A 9,132-nucleotide genomic window follows, 5' to 3' on the forward strand; every position below is an offset into this window, starting at 1 on the left:
CTGGGGGTATGTCTCCCACACAAACATATTAAGACCTTCACCCTAGGCAACAATCAGCTGAAAACCAATGACACGCACGCACGCACGCACGCACGCACGCACGCACGCACGCACGCACGCACGCACGCACGCACGCACGCACGCACGCACGCACGCACGCACACACACACACACACACACACACACACACACACACACACACACACACACACACACACACACACACACACACACACACACACACACACACACACACACACACACACACACACACACACACACACAGAGTAATGGACCCTTGCAGTTTTGTGCCAAGTTCTTCCTTTTTTTTTCTAGACACAATTATTGGACCTTCATGAAAAACCAAGATGATATATTTCTATAATATAGCATGACTTCTGCCCCCCACAAGGCAGGATCATATTATCTTTATATTTGTCCACAAATATCCCAAATGGCTGCACAGCCACATGCAGCACGGCTGTTCCAATGCACCCATGAGGCACATGGAAGAGACATGGGACTGCGTAAATTGAATCATTTGTCTTAGCCATGAGTGGGAACAGATTGCCCCGTCTTTAACATCCCCCCATTCCTACATCTAAGCATCTTTTATGCAGAGCTTCCCTGGAGCGGGCACAGCAGGCTGTCAGCTCAGTCATGGGCCAAAACATCCACTTGCACTCAAGAGACCTCAAAATCTAATGTTTGGACGGCCGTGATACGCCTGTCCGACACTTTGGTCCCAAATAATACTGTATATCTCGAAAGGAACAACATGATCTCTAGAGGCTGCTAGTGGAGATTTGATATAGCCTTAGTCCTGTTAAAATAAAGGACTCCAATCTACAGTGAATGGATTGCCTGTGGTATGTGACAACCCCTTCATTTCCTCTTTAAATGTTAACATTTCAGTTCTTCTCGAGGGACGTTTGGGCGTCCTTTGAAACCTTATAGCTGACTTCAAGACCACCACCAATAATGGTAGTTTGACACCCAATGTTTCTACTTATTTTTGTTTTGGGTGATAATTCAAATGTATGGCTTAAAGCTTAATTTATGCTCCTTCACACAATTTCTGTTATCCTGTTATGCTAATCCTCAGACAGAGGATCAGCAACCTTCTGTGATGTTGAGATACAGGTAACAGCATCAAAACCACTATCCCTCCATCAGCAGTAAGCTGATTTGAACAATTCTCTTCTAGGCTCCTGCCCAGCCCCCCCCAGGTCAGTGTAGAAAGACCAAGGGCACAGAGAGAGAGAAGAGACATGCAAGGCAAGAAGGGGGCCAGACTCAAACCTCCTGCAGGTCACCCCTGCAGGTCCTCCTGCAGGTCCTCCTGCTCACAAGGAGCAAATAAAATGGTCCATGCATTAACAGACGGAGCCAAGATGCACCCCAAGGCACTTTTAAAAGAATAAAAAGGGGCCGGCTGGCGTAGCGGTCCAGGCACCTATGCTCAACGTAGCCTGGAAAGTGCGTCGCGGGTTCAAGTCCCGAGCCCGACTGCCTTTGCTGCATGTCACTCCCATCTCTCTCCCTATTTCCTGTCAGACTACTGTCCTATAAATAAAGGCATAAAAAGATTTCACAAATCAGCAACATGGTTGCACAATGACTCTTGGGGATGTGATCGCAGCATGTGCAATAACAATGTCACACAAAGTACAAGCTGGTGAAGAGTAAGCAGTTTTCTGGGGTGTCACTACGTTTGTCTCATACATTATGAATTCCTGAATTGGTTTCTGGAGAATGCCTCGTGCCTACTAGTGCAGCTGAGCTGTCCATCATACCCTGGGGCTGGTTGAAGGTATGCCAGTTCTTGATTACAGGCATGGCATCATCATTTGCTCAAAGATTGTCACTGAAGATCACAGAGACCAATGGGCAAACTAATGAACCCTTGGGGGGATCCACTGACATGCACCATAGCCCTGGTAGTACACTAGACTAGGAAACACTGGGGGAAGGGGGGAAGGGGTGTGCACTATTTTGTTTATAACGTGGGGTTCTGCAGGAGGCTACCCATTTATAAGAGAGTCAGTGTCTGTGTGTGCCCATTGTATCAGTCTGTCTGTCTGTCTGTCTGTCTGTGTGTTTGTCTGGGGATAAACCACTGGAATGTTCAGCCCCAAATTTCATGTGCACACTTAGGCCAAGTAGGTGCCTCCAAAAAATCTTTAAATATTTTTTACATAATTTAACTTACATTTTTATGTCAATGGTGGTCGGAATGGGCTGAAAACGTATACCCAAATTTGGAGTCATACATACAGTATGTCAAGCGTTCCCAAGTGGATCTTGAGCTTCACAGAATTCTATTTTAGACATAATTAATGAATAATTAATGAGCCATGTGTCCACAGTCATCCAATCATGTTTGTTTAAATTTTTAACTCATGTTAAGCGTCATCCAATCTTTTCATGTGAGTTTTAATGGCAGACAAAAGGGTTGACATTTTACATTCCTGCAATCTGGGAACCCATTCGGTAAAAAAATCCCCCCCTTTGTTTTTGCCTCTGAGGTCACCACCTCCTTCTTTGTGTGTAACGCGCTCCTCCCCTTTTTTAGCCCACTTCCTCCCCGGTGCTTCTGTGTTTATTCCTACTAACAACATCACTACATGTTTAAGGCAGATTCTGCTGTTAGCAGAATCTGTCTTGAGAGATTCACAGCCTAAAGCCCATGACCCACCTAATTCCAACACACTTTGCTAGTCTGGGATGGCTCAGGGTAGAAGACAGGGTTAAGCAAATAAAAATGTGATTGATATTTACGATAGTCAAAGGGCCAGTGCACTCAATACTCTCATACCTGACTAACTACTTCTCCAAAGTGAGTGACTCCCACAACTGAAACGTCATCTATCAGGAGACCACAAGGGGAGATAAATGCAATTTCCCATAGAAAGGAGGTGTCATTCACTGCCACTGTTTTTCCTTTTTCTCCTTTGTACATATAGTGTTTTGTATTTGTTGATGACATGTATTATTGTGTCATAGGACCACAATGGAAACAGGTCCCAGGACTTTTTTGTGTTATCCTTTTAGCCTTAATGTCTGACTGTACAACATGCAGCTTTAATTTTTGACTAATAAAGTATTCAATCAATCAACCATTTCTGTAAACCAGGTATACATTGTTTCAGGATCCAAGAATGAGCTTCAAATCAACATTTCTAGATAGAGACCATGTCCACTCATTATCATTGATTGATTGATTGATTGATTGATTGATTGATTGATTGATTCTTTATTAGCATCACAGGAAAGTACAGTTCAATACAAGGTCTGCTAAGGGATTTTAAACCCAAGAAAGCCTATGGCTTGTCTCCATTGGGGTCCTTTGTACTCGAGTACTATGTGCAATTTCTAAACAGATTCTGACACTCCTTTCTCACCCTATTAGTATGCAACTTGGACAGTGCGGAGTCGTGAGCACGGCATTAGCACTGCTTGACGTGGACACCCGCTCAGCTTCGTCCTCACCAGTGGTGTAAAGTAACTAAGTACATTTACTTAAGTACTCTACTTACAATTTTGAGGTATTTTTGCTTTACTGGAGCAGTTCCAATTTGCAGTCCTTTTACCTCTAGTCCACTACATCTCAAAGGCAAATGTTGTACTTTTACTCCACTACAATTATTTCTGCTATTTTCAAAAGAGTTTTTATACATTTATACTTTTGGTATTTAAGTATATTTAATGCCAATACTTTTGTACCTAAAAGATTTGTGGACAGGTAAAAGTCTGGGTAATCAAAATGTACTTGGGTAAGAGTATTTCTACATTGCAGATTTGATACTTTTACTTCCACCACTGATCCTCACAGGGCTCAGGGCCGCTTCTGTCCGCACGCCTGCCTTGAATGTGATTGAATGACTCAGAACACAGGACTTATTAATTAATCTTATTAATTATTCTTAAGTCTTCCCCCGCCATCCTACATGAAAAAATAAAAATGTGCACGAGGGCTGTTGTGAATTAAAGAGGGGAAATATTGTCAAATGCATGGGGTGTTGGAGAAGACTAAGAGATTAGTTGGGTGGAAGGGTTGGAGTGGGGGGGGGGGTCGTTCTTAATGTGGGAAAAGACGGAGACCACAAGTCTTTACAATCTCATTAGATAGTGAACTCTGATGAGAAACCGCAAAGATTCCAGGATTGCTACTTTGGTGGAATGACTTGAAGAATCTTTGGCACAGATCACTCATTAGGCCCGAGTGGCTAAAATGGGAAACTCAATCTTATGCCTCATTTACTCCCAAAAGATCAGGCCCAGCTTTATATGGCTTAAGCTCCCTCAAATGACCTCTCACATTCCAAAATGGCCATGTGTAATCTCACACATCACTGTGTCGCTAAATATGAAAATAATATCAGACCCATTAGTGCAGGCAAGGACCTGGAAAATCAATGTTATTTTTACCAACTGTTTTGTTGTTTTTCATTTTCTCCCCAGTTTTAGCAGTTGCCAGTTCCACCATGTTTAGTCCCTGTCAACAAGGGACTAAACAAGGAACAAGGACTACATGGACCTCAATGGAAACAAGACTGCAAGGACTTTTTTGAACGGACCTTTTAGACAACGTGTTTTAACTGTACTTGTGATTTTAACATTTCTGGCTAATAAAATATTCAATCAATCAATCAAAGTCACGGTCAAACTGTATCCTTGTTGATCTTGGGGAGGGTTCGTGTGACCAGCTTTTTACATACCAAAGACCCCAAGTTTTTAATATGCATTAGGCTGACCCCCATTTGATAAAATGGTTTTATGTATGGGACTCCAATCTACACAGTAAAATCCACAGTGTTCATTTAACTCTCAGAATTACAGACCCGCGAGGGTCCATTTTGGAGCCCTGTTCTGGTGGACACGATGTTCAGAACCAGTGGTGCTGTAGACCAGTGGTTCCCAAACATTTTAGCTCAAGACCCAAAAGAGAAACTAGATGTTTGCCCAAAATAGTGAAAATAGCAGATCTACAAGCGTGCGGTGCGTTGCAAGCTTCTGGATCGGCTATTTTCACTACTTCTTAAATGCTTTTTAAAAAAATATTTATGGAAATTATTCGATTTTATTTATGAAATACTGGAACTGTTTTTAATTGATGAAAAGTTGTGACTTTTGTTTAAAAAAAATTTAATCTTTTGAAATATAAAATGTTTTAATGTAGGAAACAAAAAAAAGGGGGATATTGACTCGCAACCCATAAAGATTGGTCCACGACCCAAACATGCCCACTTTTGGGAAACAGTGCTGGAGACATAAAGGGCCCCCAAAATGATATGTATTTGGCCGCGACCCCCCCCCCCCATCTCAAAATATTTTATTCCAGGGACCCCCAGAAGCAAAGATTTGAGTTACAAATGTTCGCTATAAAAATATATATTCAAAGATTTGCACAAAGTTTCACGATTTTTCAAAAATAGCAGATCTACAAGCTTGTATATCTGCTATTTTTGAATAGCCAAAGTATAAAAGGTTAAAGTGGTTAAAATGATTGTGATGCTATATTAACACATTTTGCTGGGGACCCCCTGGAACCCCCCCCCCCCAAGGACCCCTGGGGGTCCCCGGACCCCACTTTGAGAACAAATGCTGTAGACAACACCACATCCCCTCCAAACACATGGAGTCTTCAGCTGTTTCTTTTCACCTGACAGTTTTCACCAGGACATAACGCATGAAGAGGAACACACACTATCCCTCCCTGTTCTGCTCCCTGCTGCACACAAAATACATTTTCAGGTGAGCTGCCAATTTCATCCAATCAGGAGAGAGTACCCATTCATCAGTTTCACTTTTGTAGTGTTCCAGTTTCTATCTTGTCTGCTCACTTCTTTGTGTCATCACTTCCAATTTCACTTGTTTATCCTGTATAAAATTGGTATCTCGACATGAAAATGCATTTTCTGTTTATTAAAGCGATGGAGAGATGCTACCAAGAAAACACTCTAGCAATGATTACATTACATTGTCAGTGACAGAATACAGTATAGAGCTATTTAACCCTTATTTTAATAAAGAATATACCCTATACCCTACCATTAATCCATTAAGACCTGGATACATCTGTGTAATTTTTTGATTTGAGCTAAAAAGCATTATTTTACACTTTGGCTATAAAAAAATAGCAGATATACAAGCTCATAGCGCAGCACCGAGTGCCACGCTACGAGCTTGTAGATCTGCTATTTTAGAAAAATTGTGTGCAAATCTTTGAATGTGTATATTCTTTTAAAGCGAACATTTTTTACTCAAATCTTTGCTTCTGGGGGTGCCTGGAACAAATTATATAGAAACATGTTTTTCAGAATACTGTTGGGATTTAGAAGACATTTGTAGAATCGGCTTCAGGTTTTGGGTTAAATTAAGGCTAACACCATTCCTGTTGGCTGCTATGTACTACAGCAGCACATATCATAAAAGGTAAGGGAGAGCAAACCATGTCAAGCTGAAATTGTCCGGCAACAATGCCTGACTCATTACTAAGGCCAAGTACTATGTGGAATAGGCCTTTGTTACATTTGTTTATTGATCCAACTAGCTAAAACGGCTAATGAGCACAGTATCAACAAAAACATGCTGTACTGGCCAAAAACATCTAATGTGACACCTCCAGTTCCCATCATCAAGCAGAAAAGACCAAGAGGAGTTACTGTAGTAACACTTCCAAGGCTTTTGGGTAGTGGTGTCTCTGTCAGTGTCTCCAAAATATCAGAGCACCTCCTTCCAGTTATTCAGGGCTTACAGTACTTCATTTCAGTGGTGGAAGAAGTACTCATTTTGTACTTAAGTAAAAGTACCAATACCACAATGTAGAAATACTCAGTTACAAATAAAGGTCCGGTATTAAAAATGTACTTGAGTAAAAGTACAAAAGTATTCGCATTAAAATCTACTTAAGTACTGAAAGTAAAATAAGTCATTATGCAGAATGTCCCATTTCACAAGTTTCCAAATGTATAAAAATGCTTTGAAAATAGCCGATCTACAAGCTCACAACGCGTTGTGAGCTTGTAGATTAGCTATTTTCACATAGCCTAAGTATACATAGGGCTGAAGTGGTTAATGTATGTTTTGTAATGATAATCGAAAGCTACAAAGTAACTAGTGACAAGTTTCCAAATACTTGTAGTGGAGTAAAAGTACAATATTTGCCTCTTTACTGGAGTTGGAAACACTCCAGTAAAGTGAAAATTCCTGAAAAGTGTACTTAAGTACAGTACTTGAGTAATGTACTTTCCACCACTGCTTAATTTGCACTTGTGGTAAGAGGGCAGAGAAGAAATGGAGATGCCTTGACGGTTCAATCCTGTATGAATTTAATTAGCCAATTCACTCTGCTTTGCCGCCTCGGTGGGCACAATGCTTCTTTGTATTTTATAAAAGGTAATTGTCACTTCAGTATTCGGCAGATCCAGGCATGCCCGCAGCAGTAGAAAAGAAAATTGGATCCCCACCACCACCGTCTAAAAGCATGTACAAGTGGACATACAGTAATGCACTATTATACCGTTTTGCTCGTCCATCCAAGAAGATGGAATGCCTTGCCAGAAGTAAGGACTCAGCTCTACACTGAGCTGCAGATCAATATAAATGAGAAAGATTGCACTCAGTAGAGCATAATTCTGCCAACGCTACAGTATGCAATTGTAAACATATGCAATTTCCACCAGATATGATCGATAATGTAATTTTGACCTATGACATTTTCGATTAAAACATTAATCTACATCCTGCAGCCTACTAATATTTTCAACTATCAACTTCCATGACAATCCACCCATCCAGTCTCAATTTTGACCTTGGCTTTGATTGTAGCGTTGACCTTTCGGCCCAAAAGTTAATCATCTCCTTCAGGAGTTATTTTGACAAACGAGCAAATGTAATGGGGTGAAAACATACAATCCCACTGGCGCAAGCAGGTAAACAAACAAATGAGACCGTACTGCTCCATGTGAATGTCATGAAGTTTGGCTCCTCAAGCTCTGTGGGCCGTATGAAACAACTGCTTTTTTAACCTCTTGATAAAGTTAATTAGCTTCAGGCTGTGTATATTCATTACATACCTACCGTTCATATTTCCAAGACAAACCCAGTACTATCTACTAGAAAATGTGCTCCTTAGACCCACATTGGTGAGGATTTTTGGTAAGGAATTTATTCCAAGATTGGAACTTTTTCTGCTAATATCTCCTGACTAAATGTTAGCTTGGCTGATGGCACTGATGTCACTTCGAAACATGCAATGCAATGTTTCGAAGTGACTCACCTATTTATAGGTATGTATTTCGTCATGCGTCTCGCTAGCCAATCAAAGCACACCCTTTCAACATATTGTCACGTGGCACGTGAAGCTTGACCAATGTTAGCTTGGTGGAACCAAAGGAAATCAAACGAAAACATACTCTCCACCATGCCTTCGGCCTGGCGGAGACAACAAGTCCGTTTGAACCAATCCCTTACTCACCACTCTCATGGTATATTTGTTGTGCTTTTAAATAAAAGGTCATCAGTAATGATGTCTGAAATTAAAGCTCTGCTTTCACAACACCTTTAAAGGCATCGGTCAATGGGAGTCTCCGCCGGTCATCAAATTATTGGCTTAGCTAACCCTAACCCTGACAAAAACAAAAAAAATCTCATCTCATGAATTTAAGGCTTCATGGGCTGTGTAACTGATAGAAAATAAGTATTTTGTTTGGGTGAACTACTCCGTTAAGAGTCCTGTATGTTCCCATTCTTAAATAAATGGTAATAGATTCATAAACAAACCCATAGGGGGACAACCACCCATCTCTGTATCCATATGCTGTAACTACATTGATGTGAGGGTCACAATGCTATACCTTGGGGACACGGAGTGCCTCGCTAATCATTCAGCAATCATCACAGCAGACAGTGTCTTCCCCACATACAGTATCAACCAAACCAAGAAAGGAGAAAAGTGGGAAGACACTTGAAGTAAGGTTTAATCTGTTTTTTGCAAACAGATGTTAATTTACATAATGTTAGAACACATATAAATGTTCTGGCCTTTTAATGAGACTTCATTTGTAATTGGATCAAATAAATCAAACTTTATTTCTATAGCACATTTTCAACGACAAAGGTTGAACC

The sequence above is a fragment of the Gymnoscopelus microlampas genome (genome assembly GCF_963454915.1).
Source record: "Gymnoscopelus microlampas genome assembly, chromosome: 3".
Taxonomy (NCBI): domain Eukaryota; kingdom Metazoa; phylum Chordata; class Actinopteri; order Myctophiformes; family Myctophidae; genus Gymnoscopelus; species Gymnoscopelus microlampas.